At 35.2% G+C, this 21,516-nt stretch overlaps 1 protein-coding gene across 5 annotated transcripts in view; it reads left to right on the top strand.

The window, feature by feature from the left end:
• RGMB (repulsive guidance molecule BMP co-receptor b) overlaps positions 1–21,516 on the top strand; it is a 686,402-nt gene that overhangs the window by 426,886 nt on the left and 238,000 nt on the right. For all 5 annotated transcript variants that reach the window (XM_072958353.1, XM_072958360.1, XM_072958355.1 and 2 more), the window contains one exon: positions 17,611–17,672. The gene's annotated coding sequence lies outside the window, so the exon portion shown is untranslated. The remainder of the gene's footprint in view (positions 1–17,610; positions 17,673–21,516) is intronic.

Here is a 21,516-nt window from a genome sequence, read left to right as displayed (position 1 = left end):
ATAACCTTGGCTTGCTAGGGTGCAGTCAGAAAACAGTCTTATGGGATTGAGTCCTTAACCTGTGAACGCTATTTCTGGATAGTGTCAGAATTGAATTGAATTGTAGGACATCTAGCTGATGTCAGAGAATTGCTTGCATATGGTGGGGGGAGGGGGGAGCCTCCACACTCTGGAATTGGTGACCAGAATCCTTACCAAGTTTTCACAGACAAGGCCGTGACAGCATATCAGAGCTGCACTGACTGACCATTTAGCATCTCTGGAGTTTTGTGTCTCTATCCAAGTCTGCTTTTCACCTATTGTGGACTGAACTGTGTCCACCCAAAATTCACATTTTAAACCCTAACCTCCAATGTGATTGTATTCAAAGATAAGGCTTTTAAGGAGATAATTAAAGTTAAATGAGGTCATAAGGGTGGGATCCTAATCCAATAGGACTGGTGTCCTTACAAGAAAATGAGGAAACACTAGAGCTCACTCTCTCACTATCTGCAAGCATCAAGGAAAGGCCAGATGAGGACACAACAGGAAAGTAGTTGTCTGCAAGCCAGGAAGAGAATTCTTACCAGACACCAGCCTTGCTGATGCCTTGATTTTGGACCTCTAATCTTCAGAGTTCTGAGAAAATAAATTTCTATTGTTTAAGCCACTCAGTCTATAGTATTCTGTTATGGCAGCCTGGACTAATCACCCCTGCCCTTTCTTCCTCTGGAGGAAAAGGGCTTCTGTAAGCTACTAAAGTAATCGTCTCTTAGTCACCCTCAGATTCCTGCTTTCTCTTTGCAAGGTGTCAAATACAACCTAGTAGTAACTGGACAACTCCACTGCCCTTGAAGGAGTTGCTCTCCATGTATCTTTTAAATACCAGAATCATTGCACCAGCAAGGTCATTCCTCTACACCAGGACATTTTCCCAGGGCTTCACTGCTGGAATGTTCAGCAAGTAGGCTGCCATCTTGTGCCAGGGATTATCCATGCTGCACATCCACTTAGGACAAGGTCCTCTTTGTCAGCCAGTTAAGGAGTGAGCCATTCTCAAAACTCTTCTTGCTGCCTGATTTCCTGAATCGAGCTTAGTACTATTTGCATCAGTTCAAGAAGTCTTCTTATAAGCAAGCATCAAGATAAAATTAGACATTTAAGAAACTTATTGTGATGGCTCTGTAAGAGATAAAAGTGAGAATAGGAATAGATAAGAAGAGATTTCAGACCACTATATAGGTTTGACCCTTGTGAAACTCCTAACCAAGAAAGCATTGGTTAGAACCAGCGTTTGAATGCAATGTAGTTCTAAGAAAGTCTCAGCTAAGCCAAGGGGGAGGCTCAAAGCACAAATTACTCCTAGAAGAATCTCACATTGAACATGAATGATCTGGTTCTTGTGTCCTAACCAAGCTCAGTCACTGATGCATAGCAGCTTGGGAAAAGCATTATCTGTGGTGGTTGATTCAAAGAAGCAACAAATGGGGCTGTCTATCAACTGTGCTTCATGCGTCAGGTCCTCCTGAAGGAGATCTGAGTAAGCATATCTTCTGGCTGCCATAGTCTGGCTGCTCCTATGGCTGCTACAATGTGGGGGTTAATACTTAGACTCAATTAAAGAATGAGGATAGAAAATTATTTCTAATCAGATCCATTTCCTTCCCTCCTTTTACTAGGTACCACATTTCCCTGCCTCTTTCAAGTTAGTAGGGTTATGTGACTCAACTCTGGTTGATAGACTGTGTACCTTTTCTTTGACTGTTCCCTTAAATTTCCATACAGTCCTCTACTCTCTTTCTACTCCTGAGGCAAACATGTATCGAAGAAGCAACATAAGATGGAAGGGGAGGCTGGGCCTCTGACTCACCATTTTGGGAAGAGATGCCAGACTGCAGTGGACTCTGTGTGATGAGGGCAAGTGGTAAATCTCAACAGCTAAGATCTTGACATCTAGCTAGCTTTTGTATTTCAGCAGTTAGCTTACCTTCATGATACAAATATGTTTGAACAAGCAATTTTTTAAAGTTCTATTTTTCTATAAGCTAGAATCATCATACAGGAATGTGTGTTGGAATGATTGAATGAAGAGTAGATGGAACACAGAAAATAAATGACTCCTTATTCTCATCCACCTTAGCTTTTATTTATTTATTTGTTTGTTTATTTATTTATTTATTTATTTTTCATAGTTGAGTAAAGGTAGATTTATTCAGAGAGATACACTGAAAGGCAAGAGAAAGGCCACGAGGTGTAGGGGTTGGGTGCTCAGATTAAAAGTAGGTACATACTCCATAGACAGAATGTGGGCCGTCTCCAAAGAGGGAGAGAGAGAGGCCCCTTATCTTTTAAATAGTGATATTCTGTAAAACACAGCTTCACTCTATTAAACAACCAAATAGAATTCTATATAACTAATGTAATACACACTTTTCAATTTCTCATACAAATTCTTTGAAATTAACTTGCAAAAATATTACTCACTAGTATTCTCTAGAAATGTCTTCCCAAATAGTGACTATAATTTCTAAATTACATCCAGATCATCCTTGTTCAAATCATCTTTGAACCAAAACAGCATTTTTTTCTTCCAAAATAGAATTTCTTGGTTTTTTTTCCTGGTGATACATTAATTAGATAAGTCTTTACCTGGTCCTTCAGAATGACTAGTGAAAATTGTGTGTAATGGTGCAGGACTGTGACAAGAGCTCCAGGAGATCTTTCTAAATTCAGTGAAACAGATACAACCAAGTTTATCTCCATGATATCTCAGTTTTTAATATACAGTGGTTGAAGTATATTTATATAATTTTGAATCTAAGAAGAAAGTGCCAAATCATATATGAAGATGTGAAATAAGTTACAATCATCTAAAATCTATTAAGTTTTATCACCTGTAAAATCAGGATCTTAATACTTTAAAAGCTGTCGGAATGGTATGTGTTCACCATATTGTAAATAGCAAAAAAATCTGTTATTTAATTCCATGTTTTAAAAATCCTAGATCCCGTCATCTATCATCTTAAAGATACAAATCTCTGTTAATTCGAGTAATAGTTCATGGTTCCACTTGTAGCAATTTCCTCCAGTAATTATACCTAGATTAATGAACCAATTACTCTGTTTTAAGTTTTATTTATTTCTTTAATTTATTGTTTATATTTATCGGGTGCCTGATAAATACCAGGCACTTCACAAACACTGGAGAATCCTAAAGTAAAATAGACTGGCAAAAACCTTGCTTGTTTTCGACTAGAGAGACCAACTGTACAAAAATAATAAAAATAAAGGGAGGAAAGAAGAAAGAAGAAACAAACACAAAAATATAAGATAATATAAGATAATAACTGCTTTGCAGAGAATTAAAGTTGGGTGATGAAATGGAGAGTGACAGTAGACAGTCAGGCTGTTCAAATATGTGGTCCAGGGACAGACTCTCTGAAGGAGGCATTTAAGCTACAATCTCAGTAACTAGATTGAGGCAGCTATTTGAAATTAAGAAGAATTGTGTTCCACATGGAGAGAGCAGTTGGTGCAAGGGCTTTGGAGAAGGAGCAGCTTGGAGAATTTGAAGAAGAGATAGAAGGCCAGCATGGCTGAAGTGTATACCTATGCAAAGGAAACAGAGGCAGATGAGGTAGAAGAGCTTTCATACAGACTTCATAATTTTCAGTAGGCTTGGGACTTTTATATAGACTTACAGTTTTATTCTAGGTAAACTAAGAAGAGGTGTTTAAGCAGAAGTGTGGTATAAAGTAATTTATATTTCCAATTTGAAGGAATATTTTGTGGGGGTTCTTAAACATTTTACTCACTGGTACTACCAAAAACCATATATTAACAAAATCATAGAAGATTAGAGAATAACTTTTGACCAAACACAGTACTTATTCATTCATACCTATGACTAGAATAGGTAATAACAGTCTATAAATTTTGATGAATATCTAAACTATCATTACTGTATAATTAGCTCCTGTTTCCCATGTAAGAGAATGAGACTACTTTGGATAAAGAAACTTTCTCAAGATCTCAATATTAAGTACAGAGAAGTAAAACCCATGTGTCTTTTACCTCGCCTCTCTATTCTAACCACAACAGTAAACCTCACTGTGCTTAGTATGAATTAAGAATGTCAGTTGTTAAAAGCAAGAGGAGGAGGAGAAGAAGAAAATAAAATTTTTCTTTAATTAACTCAAGATGGAAGTTAAAAGTACATTAGTCCTTATGTTAATTCGTCATTTTTAACCAGTACTAAGGATTTATCTAGCTGTCTTCATTTCTTTATTTTCCATTATTTATCCATTTATCTTTTTCCAAATTTGATATGAGATATTTTTAAGAGAAGTATTAAGTAATACACAGGACAAAAATAAAAGGAAAAAAGAGGAAAGTGAAAATAAGGATAGAGACACAAACTACAGACAGGGAAAGGCAGCAAACAGAAAGAAAAAATTGGAGCCTGACTTTCTCTTACTTACTGGATAATTATTTTGAGGAATACATGGGATTATGCAAACAAAACATTTAGAGACTGATTGAACATGTTCCTTTTGACTATCCTAAAAACAGAAACCAAATGGTAAATACAATTAACATAGTGTAAAGCATCACAGTGCCAATGACAAAGCTGTAGATCAAGTTTAACATGGCAGATTGACTACAGACATTTATCTTCTCCTCCTCAAACAACTTTAACGTGACAGTAAATACATTTTAAAAAGAAAGTGGACAAAACAATGGAAAGCATATTGGACAAGAAATTTCAACAATTTTTTGGAGGCCAGAGGAAGGTCAGGAAACTGATAGCAAATTAAAAAAACTTCAGAAATACCATTGAGAATAAGCTGGTTTAAACCACAGAAGGCTCAGGACTCAGACGTATCAAATATACTAAGGATGAATAAGGGTCAGGGCTGAAAACAGACGTTAAAGGCCTGTATAAAAAATGGTTGGACCTCTGTATTTTTCCTCTACCCCTAGTGGACTACTTACCCTTAACCACTACCACCATTCTCCCAAAAGCCTAGAGTCCTAGCAAAGGGTGGAAGGGAGAAATGGGATTTAAAAAAGGAGGGGTGATTAAGTGAGGTGTAATTGAAGAGTACGATTCTTGCCTTTTATTATAAATACGTTTATTTAGGGATACCTCAGTGAAGAAAAGCTAATTTTCACTACAGAGTTGTCCACTTTTGACAAGCATCATCCATATGTTCAAGGCTTGCTGTTTGTTTCCTCATACTTAAATATGAACAGGAAGACATGGCTTACCAGAGATGTGACCAAAACCTCCACATGCAAGACAGAATAAGAAAAGACACAAAAATAAGAATATAATCAAGAAGAGACCAAGACAATGTAGGAAACAAAAATAACTTAAGTACTTTCAATTAATATCTTGAGATAAGGCAATATATTATGTACATTAAAAAAGAACAGATGTTGTTAGAATTAAGAAAAAAATCAGAGAACAAGAAAGAGTTCTTGAAAATTTTTATAATGTATCTAAAATTTAAAAATTGCTGTCTAAAACTCAAGTGCACTTTCAAGAAAGCTGAACATGAATTCAAATAGAAATGAGGAAAGAAAGGATAAGCAAATAAGAGGACCATTTTAGGAAGTTCAATATTCAACCTCTGGAAGTTCTTCAAAGAGAAAATGAACAAACAAAAATGGAGAGGAGAATTTTTCTTTTCTAAAAATAATGTAAGAGCATACAGGAAAATTTCCGAAAACATTTAAGACATTAGACTCTAGATTGAGAAGGATGTGTACTAGCACAACGAATTATGAAAGGCCCTAATTAAAAGATAACACTGAAATTTTATGATACCAGCACAGGGAGAAGACTTGAAAAGCATGCACACACAAGTGGTTGTAAACAAAAGATTTAGGGATCAGAATGGCACTGAAGTTGGAAATTAAAAGACAATGGAGTAATGTATTCAAAATTTGGAGGAAATATTATTTTCAAGGTAAAATTTAAATAAAAGATCAATCAAGTGGAAGTGTAGAATGAAGGGATTTTCTGACATGTAAAATTACTCACACTTTTAACATTTAAGAATCCTTTCTTAGGAAGTACACTTAAAAAGAATATAAACCAAAATTTCAAGACCATGAGGAAAAGAAGTTCCTGGATAAGAACAGTGCAACAAATGCTGAGTGCCACAACTTAAGATTTAAACGGAAGGAGAGAGAGCTCTACAAGAGAGGACTTGGGAGTAGAGGGCAGTTAATTCCTGAACAAAGAAATTGTTGTTCAAAAAGGAAAATATGAGGCAAAAATGGTATAGAGGACAATATAGAGTCATTTGACAAAATTGGAATGTTGAGTGAATTTACCTTAAATAAATGAACATTTATGTTCACAGATATATGTATATACAAATATTCATAGCTACTTTGTTTGTAATAACCCCAAACTGGAAATAACCCAGACGGATTTTAACAGGTGATTAGATTAACTGTGGTACATCTATACAATAGGATACTATTCATCAGTAAAAAGAGCAATGTTGACAGACACAGCAACTGGGAATGAATCTCAGGTGCATTATACCAAGTGAAGAAAGCCAGTCCTGAAAGATTACATACTGTGTGATTCCATTTATATAACTTTCTTGAAATGACAAAACTGTAGAAATGGAGAACAGATTAGTGGTCACTAAAAATTGGATTGAGAATGAAGTGTGAGTATAAGGGCTAACATAAGGGAGTTTGTTTGTTTTGGTGTTGATGGAACAGTTCTGTATGTTGATTGTGCTGGTTACACAAATCAGTAAATGTGATAAAATTTCATTAAAGAAATACACCAAAAATTCCCATAAAAGCTTCTGACATCCAAATTAAGATCTACAGTGAATAGTGTAATACCATTGTCAATTTCCCGGTCAAGATCATTGTGTTAGAGGAAAGAGTTAAGTAAGATGCTATCACTGGATGATGTTGAGGGACTAGAATGTGGGAACTCTATACTATTTTTGAAGCTTGTATGTGAATCTAGAATTATTTCAAAATGAAAAAGATTTTTAATACTCTTCTCAAGGACTATTCCCAAAGATTCTGATTCAGTAGTTCTGAAAAGGGCACAGGAATCCATATTTTAAACTCTCCAAGAGAGTCTCATAAGCATTCACATTTGAAATCCCCTCATATGATACATGATGTCCTGAAAAGATCCTTTGGCAATGAAGACAACAACAGTTTCCTATAATGCCTATCATTGCAAACTGAAGGCATCATGCCAAAGTACAAAGGACAAATATACAAGGGGCCAAAACAGTGTACACTGCATCCTAGTGGCATGGCTTGATTCTCAGATACCATCTAGACTAAAATTAGATGGCTTCAAATCTTTCAAGCAGAACACCATAAGCATTATTTCTTACCCTTAAATGTTTCATAAGATGTTTCATGTTACCAATTAAGGGCAGATGAACATGATTTGATATTATACAACTGGAAAGGAATGGCAACATCCTTTTAAGAATATTACAGAAGATTCCTATTTGAAGAATACACTTCCCACCTTCAAAGGGAGATAGACTGAAGACACTTCATGAAAAGGATTCCACATAGAATTACATGTGTAAGTGAGATCTGAGGCATCACTCTAAATATAAGGAATCTAAAATGTTGCTTAATCTTAGTGAACATTAGTTACATTCAATAAGAAAAGTGGTAAAGACTCAACACCTCTATGTATTACTTAGTTAACATCAAATTTTACCATGTAAAAATTTTAATATCATGAAGAGAATGACTAAGTCTAAATATTTTCTTTGTTATTTTATTTAAATATCAGTTTAAAGTTAATGAACTAATGTGAAAATTAGATGGCTAATATTATAATCTCTTAGAACTTTAAGCATTACATTGTAAGATGAAAATTATTTTTCCAATAGACTTTTTTTGAGCATCTCTACTATATGTCACTTAGTACATTAGATATTGAGATTTAAACACAAATAGTATATCATTTCTTTCCTTAAGAAGCTAGTGTTTATTGGAATGAGAAAAAAATTAGACCAACAACTATAGTATATTCATTGAGTATAGTAAAGATAGGTCTTGATCTGAATCTTAAAAGATGAGTGAATTTAGCTAGATAAAGAAGAGATGGATGTACATTGTAGGGAGAGGGAATAGTTTATGTGAATGCATGGAAGAATTCAACATGATGATGTGTTCAGGTAATCGTGACTGTATCTGAGGTAAATAATACATTTGGGTGTAGGTTTGCAAGTGGTAGAATAACTACCTGAAGTCAGGTCATAGTGAGGATCTCTATTATGACAGTCTAGTGTACAAGGCCACCCTGAGAGTATTTAAGCATTTTGAAAAGAGCATCCAAGTAGTAGCGTTGACAATGGGTTGGAATATGATGAAACTGAAGGCAAAGAAAAAATAAAATAATTAAACCAAGAAAATAGTTTGGGGTATAGAAAAATTTTCCATTATGATTATTTTCATTGTCATCACAACTTATATTGGTCTCTGCACATTGAAAAGCCACTTCTTTGTTAAAGCAGCTGAAATTAATTATTTTAAATTCCCCAAATTGGTCACATTTCACCTATAGTCAAACCATCTGTATACAATAATTTGAAGAAAATAAAAAGAATACATGTGTAGCTAAGTCTCTGTTTTAAAAAAAAAAATGTCCTTTGGGTTAGAAATACCATCTGGATCATTTCAAGCTTACTAGGCACCAAATGCAGTGCTGAAAAGCTTAAGTCTGAAATATATAAACAGAAAAATCTTAAAAGAGATTTTAAATCTTAAAAAAAGTTCCCCCCAGTAAGGTAGGTTGGCATTTTCTACACTGCACCTGGATTTTCTTACATTAAAATGTCATGTTACTTCCTAGAAGGGATATTGTGAAGATTAACAAGATCACATTTTAAAGCTCTTTGAGTTCCTCTAAGAGTGAAGCTCTATAAGTACAAGGTGTAATGTTCACTTTTTATTGCGTAGTCATTTGAGTCTCGGCTGCTAGTGATATCAGAGCGAAGCAGACCCAACTCCCTTTCAAAAGTCTTACCACCTATATGAAGTAGATAAATGGAATTCAGTAGGGAATTAGAATCGGTAATGTTTGTATTATTGAGCATAAGTAACTGCATTGAGGTTACTTCTAGACATCCTAACAGGTCTTTAATAATACAGAAAAAAAATTTTACTCAAGTCGGGATAATGGGGGGATTTGCTCTTTGCGTATTTATGTTGGGGGAGGAAAGCAGTGTTATTGCAAGTAAAAAGAAATATAAATTAAAAAAAAGAATTTTTCTAAAATATGGACAAATCAAACATTTATTTTAGTCAATATGCAGTCAGTAATATATATTCAATAGCCCTTAATACTAGGAATTCTGAGAAATTATAAAAAGCAATAAATTCAACAAAACAATCAGAGTCATTTGTTTCTTCAAGAAACTTACTTTTTAACCTAATGGTAAAGATACTATAGAGAAAACTAGGTACGTACACAAAGAATGGAAATATTACCCAGTGTTTACTAATAACATTGTCCATGAGGTCTGTGTCAAAGGCTGTTAAGAATAAAGAGTTGCTCTTTTTTCACTTCCATTCATTCATTCATACAGCCATTTATTATTACTTCAGTCCTCTAGTAAATGGGCAAATATGGCATACATTATAATCCCTTTGTTTATTCAAACATAATTTGAAATCCAGACACTAGAGCAAATACAAAACAAGGTAAGCTCTGTCCTTAAGGTTTTTAAGTTTTAAGTTTTTCAATACTGGTAGAGTCAGATACATAAATATTGAATAAACTCATCATAAATAAGGTAGAATAGAAATTAAGATGTATAAATAACAGAAGGAAGTTTAAATGCTAAGTCAGGGGCTCTCAGGCCTGGCTGAATTTTAGAATCATCTAAAGAGTTTTCTGAAAAATACAATACACAGCCCTTCCTATTACCAATTCTGATTTAATTAGGCTAAAATGGAAAACTGGAGTTTTTTGGGTTTTTTTTTTTCAATTCTCCATTGTCTAATGTGTATCCATGTTTGAGGCAACTCTACTCTCATGCTAAATGGTTTGTTTAAAAAATTAGGAAAAGAGGTAAAATATTGTGTTGAAATTGAGTTAGCTTCTGGGAAATACCTTAGGATAACTATTACCAAAATTGAATGCAATGTGGTAAATATATTCTAACAATTCAGAGGAAGCTAGAAGAGTTTTACATAACATCTGCTCTTCTGTGAGCTCAGTCAAACCTAGTACTACATAAAACTGCAAAGTACATAAATATTTATCCTTGGCTGTCAATCTCCAAATTGTTTCAATCACCGAAGTTCATAACTAATCAAATCCTGTAAGGAAAGATTCTGACATGTTTTGTATTTGGAATAACAGTGATCATGTAAAATATTACATTTAAAGGGGCTGCATTTAAAAGCAGACTGAAATTCCAGGCATCCCCAAAAGTAGTGGAGATTCTCATGGCAAAATCAGACCTTTCTAGCCATTGAAAGACCAGGAGCTAATAGTCTACACTGGCAGCATACTCCATCAGGAACTATAGTCCTGGAATTTGAGGTCCTCACTCAGTCTTCCTTAGTAACAAACAAAAACAAATAACATAAAAACACAAAAGTGTCTCTATTTTAGAGTTTTTCAAGTTTGGCTTCCAGGTGTTCATGAACATTAGATTTACCACGTCATGCAGCAATGATGAGAATACACAGCAGGTGAAAGGTGATCTTTCATTGAGCCAAGCAAAGGGAGGTTTAACAAAAAGAAAGCTTCAGGACCAAAATGCAGTATATTGACATTCTCAATCACAAACTATGCAAAAAAATCTGAGATCAAAGTTTTCAGCCTTCTAAAAATATTTTCTCAGTAGCATCACACCTCCATGTAATATTTTTAGGCATGCCTAGCAAGTTGGACTCAACACAGTTTGAGAAAAAGAATCATTTAGATGAATAGGTAAGTCTCTTCATCAGTGGATTTAAAATAGACTCCCATATTCACCCCCTTCACTACTCTTTTTGAAACTTATCTTGCAAAGACATGGTTCTGTTTGTCTCTAATTGATAAACGTAAATGCATATTTAGAATACACCAATAAATTATAGACCTAGAATTGCCATCAAACACCCACAATATCAATTTTTCTATTTTAAATTGGCTGTGTCCCTCTAGCCTGGTGACAAGCTATTTTCTTGCTGTTTGGGGTGTTAGAGCACAATAGAAAATTATATAAAAATGTACAGATAAAATTTAAAGTGGTTTTCTTTACAGCTAACATAAATGAGTAGTCAAAAGAAGTATTTTAACTATGTGCTTTGTTTATAGAAGAGGTAATAAATACATACTTCTGTTTCAGTTTTGGTTTTCCAAAAATGACAAGGTAGATCATTATATAAGTAAATTTGTTGTCGAATTGTTTTGTTGTTTGTGATTTTGGCCAATATGAGATATTTGTTTTTTATTCCTCATCTGTTACTATAAACCTCTCAATTTGTGTGTGTGTGTGTGTGTCAGTCATGCAACCCTTAATAGTAAGACAGAATCACTACCATTGAGATATTGGGAGTCTAAAAGTCCTCTGGCCAAGCAATCACAGTCATAGAAATCTCCAGATAACTCAGAGCCTCTGTGTGAGAGTTTCCACTAGGCGAACTGAAACTGTTACATCATATTTAGCAAAAGTGTCATTACCTTAAAAATACTCCGGGAATAACAGTAATGAGTGAGACACAGAATGATCAGAAACATAGGGGTTCCTTTTTGTTAGGCTAGGAGTAAGCTGCAGACAATATCTGACAGAAGCAAGGAAAGATAATCTGTACTTTTCCCAAAACATGGTGAGACTCCTGACCTCACTAGTCTTTTAGGTTTCACTCTTGTACAAAGGTAGAGATTGCCATCAATGTATGCATCTTCTGAAACAAAGGGCATAAATCAATATTTCTCTGGGCAGGAGGCACAGTCAATATGTTAACTCAACTGTCCTTCTGAAGATGGCAAAAATGTTTTCTCAAACTGCTGCTAAAATCCATTTTGCCTAATTTTAACAAAGACCATAATGGTTTTGTTTCCCTGACAGCATCTTTAAATGTGGCTGGCCTCATCCTTTGCCCTCTGAGGTGTGTCCAGCCAACAGTTCAACTCCTCAATCTTTTCATCCAATGCACAATCACAAGGAACATTGAGAAAGGTGTTCCTCTGGTCATCACTGTCATATCTTTCATTAAAGATTGCAAAGATAAGAAAAGCTATGTATCTTAGTCTGTTCAGACTGCTGTAACAAAATACCACAGACTGGGGGCTCAGAAACAAAAGAAATTCATTTCTCACAATTCTGGAGGCTGGAAGTTCAAGAACAGGATGCCAGCAAGATCGTGTGAGAACCCTCTTCCTGGTCCCAAAATTCATTTTATCTTCAGATAAATGGTGGAAGGGGCAAGGGATGTCTCTCTGGACTCTTTTATAAAGGTATTAATTCCATTCATGGGGGCTCTTCCCTCATGACCTGATCATCTCCTAAAGGCCCCACCTCTCAACACCATCACAGTAGGGGTTAGGATTTCAAAACATGACTTGGAGATGCACAAATATTCAGAACATAGCACTATGACTTCTTAAATGTTCGGGTTTTCTATAACTTTATCAATAGAAAATGTGTGACTAATCCTTTATAAAATAGCAGATACAAGATACCTTGTATATACAGGGTTTTTTAGGTGTTTTATTTTGTTTTTTCATTGCTGATAAACAGTACTACCTTGGCTAAAGATGTAGTATACGTATGTAAAAGTATAAGAAATGAACTGGAAATCAGGTATACCAGCTCCATGACAGAAGTTGTCTCTGAGAAGTGAGAGCAAGTACTATAATAGCAAGGAGTATTTATAGTAGATTTTGGCTAAATTTGTAATGATTCATTTTTTAAATGATAGAACAAATACAACTAGTGGTATGTTTTTAACATTGTATGTTGTGATTTCTTGAATGTTTTTCATTCATCTTTTCTGTATTTAAGATCTCAAAAAATTAAGAAAATAAGACCCTTAGCTAATCACACGCCCATTGTGCTTTCTGGTTTGAATGAAATGACTGCAATTAGAATACCCACCCTTGTTGCCCAATTAGCAGTTTGCATCAAAGAAATTTTCATTGAGAACTAATCAATTCAAAGCACAATTTTAATGGCACTAGTCACCGTGCTTTTAAATAAATACATTAATACTTAAATTCATGTATAAGTGCCCCGTATATCTGATTAACTGGAAGTAAGAAAACCCTCAATATATGCAGAACACCATTCATATGCTCTAAAAAGCAAATGAAGAAGTTGGAATAAATATTATGAGTTATATGTGTCTGTATTTTATGGAAATGAAGAAACATTCCCTCAGGAAGAACTCAAATATTTGGCTGTTTTGATATTTTACAAGGCATTGAGCAAAGCACAGTCTCTGGCAAAGCAACAGTAGAGATAACGAATGGATTCCTTTATAATAAGAAGTATGAGTAACATTTATGTTGTATATAAGCATCACACATAGCAACAAAATGTGTGTAGAATTTCTTTGAGTAGTGTGTTGTTTATAAGAACTTTCAAAAAAAGATCCTAAAATTATTGATGACTGTTTACTTTTGGTCCATGAATCATTTCCTGAACATATTTTACAATTGTGATTCAGCTGGGCTTTTAACTTTTTTTTTTTTTTTGCTTGTTTCCTTTTGTAAAAATTGCCATTTCTGTTTTCAGATTATCCACAGGTGTGGCCTATCTCATGTGGTAATACCAGACACATCTGGTGATTTCTCTCAAAATGACAACAGCAAAAATAGTGTGCTTACAAAATAAAAGCTGGAGAGGGAGTCTTTTCAAAACACAACAGGGAAAATAATCCAAAATAAGAGAAATGAGATAACCAGCAGATGCTCCAGAATATGGAAGTCATCTGTAAGCGTTTAGTGGGATGGAGAATGCTGAAACAGTTCTCCATTTGCCAGACGCCTGAAATAGAGACAGATGAGCTATTCCTCTGAACTTCAGCAATAGCGCCAGCTGAAAAAGCAGACCCTTTCTGCCAAGGGTCACTTGTTGAAACTGTTGACTGTAAATCAGAGTTCTCTTTTTGGACCTATGGTACCCCGAAAATATAATCAAAATGTTCATATGTATACCTTACCTTGGGCACAATGACCATTATCCTTGGTCTGTGGGGGTGGGGACAAATTTTTTTACATGTTTTCAACAAAGGTAACTTTTTATGAAACCCACATGTTTTACACACTGTTTCTTACCTTTCCTTGATGAGTAAGAAATGTTCCCAAATGAAATAACCCACATTTCTGCATTGGTAAATAGTGGTAAGGATATTTAGGTCTGGAAATATTCATAAAAAGACCCTTTATGTATTTTTTTCTGTCTAGAATAATTGCTGCTGAATTACAGTGTCTTCTAATCTGCTTTAATAGAAAGGAATGTCTTTGTGTGAAGTGTACTATCTGGAATTCTTTTCCTCATATTGTTTAGATCATGAATCTGTTTTTTTGCACTTACTCCCAGGGTGTCTGAAACATTTTAAAATAACAATGGGTCATCAGAACTGCTCGTGCTGGCAGCGGGTGCCTTATAATTTGCCATCATATAAATGTCAATTTGCCTCTTTTATGGAGCTAAGCTGAGATAAATCCCAGTAGCACAGAAAGAGGTCTCTAGATTTTGTAGTTTTCTCCATTTCTGTGTGTGGCCTGACCAATCAACCCAGAGTGTCTCTGTTCCTCTCCATCCTGTTAATTCCATCACTCTTTTCCTTTAACTTTTTCAGGTCTGCCAATAGCCTTGGGGGATTTCTAGTGGGGTTAGGATATATTCTAGACTAGCAGCTCTCACAATGCAGTCCCAAAACCAGCAACATAACCTGGGAACTTGCTAGAAATACAGATTATTTACGGCTCACCTTCTGAATCAGAAACTCTGGAGTTGAGGTAATCTGTGTTTTAACAAGTCCTTTAGGTCATTCTAATCCACATGAAATTTTTAAAATCACAGATATAAACCACAATGCCAAAATTTCTCCTAGGAACTCCACAAGCCATCACTTCAGAACACTCCCCCAAATATCCCACAAAAATTCCCTAATTGTGGGAGCCTGAACACTTTTAGATGCTCTTTTTGCATCTAAACTATGCTGGCCCCAAGTTATAAAAGGAATTCCATCCAGATTAAACCTATTGTCACTTTTCAGAATAGGTAGTAGTGAATTAATTTGCATTAAGAATTTGTCTTAGATCAGCAGACCAGATCAGCTAAGCTGTAGCCTCATTGCCTTCTAAAAATGATACTCCTTTAATTTTCCTCTCCACTATTGTCTAACAAAAAGGGAGATTTAAAAGCTTTACAGAATAACTCTGCCAAGCTGTTCAGAAGACAGGCACTCCAGCTGGTTGATGAATGGATTATACCTACCAATTGAGGTGTTCTTATTGGTGGATAATAGCAATTGATTCATTTATTTTCCTTAATTAGCTTTAAATGTACTGCTCAACCAAGTGAGGCTTTGCAGGATTTTTTTAGGTTATATTCCATGAGAACAAACAGCCAAAATATTCAACTGAGGAACTGCAAAGTCAGCGTTCTATGACATTTAATCTGAAAACTAGTGACACTACAAACATAGAGAAAATATCAAAAGGGATTTTGTGCAGTGGTGAAGTTTATGAATCACCTCAGAATAAATACACTGAATTTATGTTATGAAAATAGATGACTGCTTTCTTGTTGTGTTTCTCAAAGTTATTGTTAAAATTGAGAATATTTCCTCAACGTCACTTGTGCATGATCTTCACAAGCCCCTCACCACATTCCCATGTAGAAATTACATTATTTTTTCTTTTCTCCTCCATTCAGCCTATTGCCCAAGTAAGTGCCCTCCCTACTCTACATCTGTAATCTCTATTAACTCAGGTCAGAGAAAGGGGAAAGACTAGAGTGAAGATGGCTTGAAGAAATGCCTAGAGCTAAAGACCTGCCCAATTGTCAAAGTCAACCAGCAGTTTCTTTGCTTTTAAAATGAGAACAAGATTTATTCCTTCTTTAAGACTCTTCACCATGAACTACTGTTGGAAGTATGTTTCAAAATTGAAATGCCATTTCTTTCTTATATTTCTTATTTTTTAAGGGTTGAGAAGACCAAATTGCTACTTGGCACTGTCTGGGATGCTAGCTGAGTTCTGGAATTGATGATTCAGAAGCAAGTTCTGACCATCTCATGACTTAGAACCATAGACTCAAGCTATTTCCTCCAGGACCACATAGCAGGCCCACGAATCTGAGAACCATTCTTAGCAGGAGTCAGCCAAGCAACCAAAAGGATTTCCAGCCTTCCATAATGATTGAAATATTACATACACTATTTCAACTGAAATGATACCCTTAATTATTAAGCATATACTTGAGTGCCTACAATGTGTAGAGATGTCCTGAGTACTAAGAAAAAGTATGAAAGACATGAAAGTGTCAATCCCAGGAATAATTTGCAAATCAGCTGGAAAGAACAAACCAATAGGCATGAAATGGCATCAGGATGCTACAAAGGAGTCCAGTCACTTCAAGCAAGAGTGTTAAGCTCCGCTGCTTTGCCCTCAGCTCTACTTTCTCTACCCCTCAACTCTCTGAAAGCACAAAAAGAACAGATTACCCTACAGGCAACTATGTTAAGTGTCTGCTGAGAATCTTGTTATCTGGAGGTTGGAAGACATTAATAAAACATGAACAAATGCAATAAGCATTAAACAAAGTAGGGACTGCCTATGTTTCAATTACTTTTGACAAGATAGTCTATGTCATACTCTGAGCTCAGAAATGCATGCCTTGTTGCAGACATAGAGACATTCCTTCCAGTGAGTAAGCTGAATAGTCATAGTAGGAAGAAAAATTCACAGGGGATAATCCATACTCTTCTCTCCTACTCTAGAGATAAATTAGGTATTAGAGAAATTCTGCCTCTAAATAAAAAATGAAGGTATTTAGCATTCTAGCTTTGATAGTTTTTGAAAATGCGATTTTTTTCTCTTCAGCTCTTTAAATAGATCCAAGATTCAAGACCTTTACATAAATAGTGTGTATGTGTGTGTGTGTGTGTGTTCACATGTGTTTATTGTACCCACACATGGTATTTTTTGCATTTTAGCAGCTAACATTCCTTTTGTGAAATGAACGTTCTTCAGTGTGACATTACGTCCTCTAACAGTACACCATGGAATGTCCAGAACATAACATTATGTTCTGAACTTAGAACTATGTGAACAAATTCACACCCAAAGAAAAACCAGCAAAGTGCCTGGCTTGTTTCCAGTTTCACTTTCCTTGTTGTTTTGTAGGACTGAAGAGCAATTTTGTGGTTGAAAATGAAAATGTCTTTTCCCCAATTGTAATCAGCTCCTTTGACCTGGCAGAAATGAACCCTCTATGTTTCAGACCTTGAAATCTTCTGCCCCAAAACAAATTTCTGCTTAAAACGACATACATTTTAGTGCATCTCAACTTTTGGCCTACATTTTTCCACTTGATCTTACCTTGCTTTCATGCATATGTAACTTCCTGCTAGACTATCTTAAATTCTCTTTTATCCCAGGGTTTCCCAAGAGGAAATGTACTATCTGAGGATGTGACTTCCGGGCATTTCAGGATGCAGAGGTAAGAATTAAGATTAATCAGATCTTTAAATCAAAGCTCAAAATCAAGAACTCTGATTGATACCAAAGTTGTTCTTTTGCTTATTTTATGTATTTTATTTTATTGACACAAAATAGAGGACAATATAAGAGAAAAGCAATTCTTGGATTTAAGTAATATTTTAAATAAATTTTATAAAACTTTGACTAATTTTACATTATTTACAGAGCAAATGTTTATGTAAAAAAATGAAGCTAAACTTTGGAAAGTTATGTACTAGAATTGTATTGGTGATTAACTGAATAGTTTTACATTCATATCATAAACGCAACCTCATTTAGAGAAAATTAACAATAGATAAGTTACTGGATGGAATTTTTTAAAAACATGGAAATGGAGTAGTGAATGGATTGAGATAAGAGTTCTTTAAAAATTGATGTAAATATGAATTTAAATTAGTAAGTGTGAATTAATTATTCTCTGGTGTTATAAAAGTGTTAAGTGTTTTTGTTTTACTAATTACAGATAGAGTTAAATGTATATTTTAAATTCAATTCCATTTAACAGAATTCGAATGTGAAATTTTCCAAGATTTCTAAAGTTTAAAATTATTTAAAATGTGATACTATACTTGAAAAACTCAGTAAGATCAGGTCCTTTGTAAAATAAAAGTTCAGTCTATAGATTTGCAAGATTTGGGGGCAAAAAAGCTAACCACTAACTTGGCCCTCCTACCATCTCTCTTTCTTTATGTGTACCTGTGCTCGCTCACTCCCTTTCAGTGCTCAAATGTTTTTCTCAAAGTAGAAGATTCATAGTGGATTGTCTTTTCTATTTTTATAGCCTTCTTTGGTATCTTCAGTTATCTGAAGAGATGTCTTATAAGTTTCAGAGCAAAATCATTTTATATTGCTACTCCACTTCCCAAAATTAATTAATGTCATTAAGTACTTTTAGAAATAAAGAGATAAATGGTAGTGTTATAAATCCAAATAAATTATAAATCCTTTAGATTCTCCTCCTACTAAAAAGGATTTAACTATTAGGTAAATAACTTAAGGAATTAACTTTGACTTGTTTTAAAATATGCTGAAAATTGCAGTTGAATCTATAGACTTTTCAAAAGATGGAAGAGTTTACCTGGGTCTCTTGACTCTCACTTCTATTAGCATATGTACCATTTCTGGGCAATATATGCAACCTACAGAACTTGGCAAGATCTTACCCAGTGGAATAGAGCAGAAGCTTAAAGGCAAATAATGCCCATGAATTTTCTTGCTTTTTATATTACAGAAAGCTCAGCAATAATAGGTTCCTCTGCAGTAAAACCTGCTGCAAGTATATATTGAAAGAAAAGTTGTATGTCAATCATTTCTCTCCGTGCTTTTCCTAAAATGTCAGAAAATCCTAGAAATGTAACACCAGAAGGGAGCTTAAAAATCATCTAATTGAACTGTATTGTTTAAAAAATTATAGAAGTAAGATGTGCTTAAAAAACTGACTTATCCAAGGTCACACAGCTAAGCTTATGAGAAACAGAAATCTCCTGGCTTCTTGACTATTTCACCTGCAGTGTGAGACACTGCCCAGCATAGAGACAAAGGCACAGGCTAGATACACTATTCCAGTGGGAGCTGGTGCTTTTGGATGTTTCAGGTCTACTTCATGACTACCTCAGCTTCTCCAGTTGACAGAAATAGCAAAACAAGAAGGAAGACAAATTTATGTCTGTGGTTAAAGTTTTAAATTTCTAATTCAAATGATAGTTTCCCGCTCTACCTTAAAAGTTAAAATCGAACTATTTTGTTGTGGATTTAAAAGTAATGGAAAATACCACTTTGCTTCTTGCCACATCCAACTTCATACACAATCCTTCAAGCCCCAGAGAGAAGTTACCAGTGGCTAGATGTGTGAGTCCATAGAACCAAATAACTCAGGAACAGGATGTTGGGTCGACAAACCTCAGACGTGGAGCCGCCTTCATGTACTGTATGCGGTGCATCACTGATAAAGATATTCACCCTGAAGTCAAAGTAAAATAATGATCATGATAATAATGTGTACCTACTATGTGCACAACTTCCATGCTGGGCAGAAGATTCAGGGATGAATATGGTTCCCCTCAGAGTATGTAGCTGAGCAGGTGAGATAGGATGATATGCACACAAATGATTACAATTGAAAATTGATCAGTTCCATTTAAAAAAATGTACAAAATTCTAAAGGGACTTAAAGAATATAGCTTTCTAGGGAATATGAAAAACATTATAAAATGTCATTTCAGATAAAACTTGGAAGCTCCCCTGGGCCTGGGACTGGTAGGGAAGATGGAAATGGTCTAGGGCTGATTTGACTTGGAAACCACCTCAGATCCTCTCATATTTTCTTTCTCATGTTCCCTCATCTGTGCCTTTGTTCGTGATGTTTATTCTTCAGAGATACTTACCCCCACGTCTCCACCTGTACACCTCCTCCACTGATTGTAGAGCAAATGGGAATCGTAGGCCAGTGCACTGCAAATATGTAAATAACTATTTCAAAGATTGCACCCCCATGTCTGCCTTTAGTCGATTCCCCCAACAAAGCCTAACAGTGTTGCACACAGAGTAGCGGAGCAGCATTCATTTGTAAATGTTTCCCGAGTACCTGCTAAATATGAAACTATGTTAGAAGGTAGAGAATATAGACAAAATTAATATAGTCCTCACTTGGATGGAGTATATAGATAATTACATAAGCAGTAAACAATCCGTTAAGTATTATGACAGTGGAAGCACAGGATAATATAGCAGCACAAGGCAAGGATTCCTGCCCAGATCAGGAGAGTCAAGAAAGCTTTCCAAAGAAAGATAATTTGATTCTTCAAGGATAATTAGGAGTTAGTAGGTGCCATTGTGCAGAGAAAAGCTGGAGCTGCCGACACATGGTGTTTTTACAGTAAGGCACATTTTCAGGCACTAACAACTGGGGACATCAGGCAGAGTGATGACTCCCTAACACTTTGCAAATGAAAAGCTCACAGCTGCAGTGGAATTTTGAGTTTATTGACCAGAGGTCAAAGGAAGGGGAAAGGGAGCTGAAGCTTTCCTAGGGTCAGTAAAAGGAAGGACTGCCACTGAGACTGGGAGAAGGAGATTTATGAAATAAAGGAAAAGGAACCAGAGATAAAGGGTGGGGGATTACAGCCTTTGAAAGCTCTTCCATCCCTAATTATGACTGGAGGTCAATCCATCAGAAGTAGGAGCAGGTAACACTTCAATTAAACAGGGCTGTTTTCATGCAAGTATCTCTTGAAATGCAACCTGAGGAGAAAAAAAAAAAGTAAGAAACCACAGCATGAAAGTCAGGAGAGTTTCCTGTTCAGCAGCAATTTCTTTAAATTAAAAAAAAAAAAAAAAAACCTCCTGTCCCTCCTGTAAAAGGGATGGGAAAAAAAAAATCTCAATCTCTTTAAAGCAAGTTGCAAATCCTGTTTATGCAGATGGTATTAGTCTAAAATTCTCTGAATTTCATCTTTTAAAACATTGCTTACTCCAAATTCTGTCTTTTAAAACATTGCTCTCCAAAGTAAGACAGACTGTATAAACGTCTTCGCTCTATAATAATTTCAACAGAACAGGCACCTAGAGCCCGCCAATGCAAAGGAAACATTCTTTAAAAAATGGAACAACTGCTCTGTGAAGAAACTGTGTATGAGATCTCCTGCTTAGGGGCTTGGAAAAGAAAATGAGTAGATTTGAAGATAGTGTGCTTGATTCCAAAAATGGTACTGTGAGACTGAATATTACTTCATTGTGGGCTGTAGGAAATGTGTTTAGTTCTGTTCTGTTTAATTCTGAGATTAAAAGCAGTAGTTAAACTATGA

The sequence above is a fragment of the Vicugna pacos genome, chromosome 3, assembly GCF_048564905.1.
Source record: "Vicugna pacos chromosome 3, VicPac4, whole genome shotgun sequence".
Lineage (NCBI taxonomy): Eukaryota > Metazoa > Chordata > Mammalia > Artiodactyla > Camelidae > Vicugna > Vicugna pacos.
This window is presented reverse-complemented; position numbering and strand designations above follow the sequence as displayed.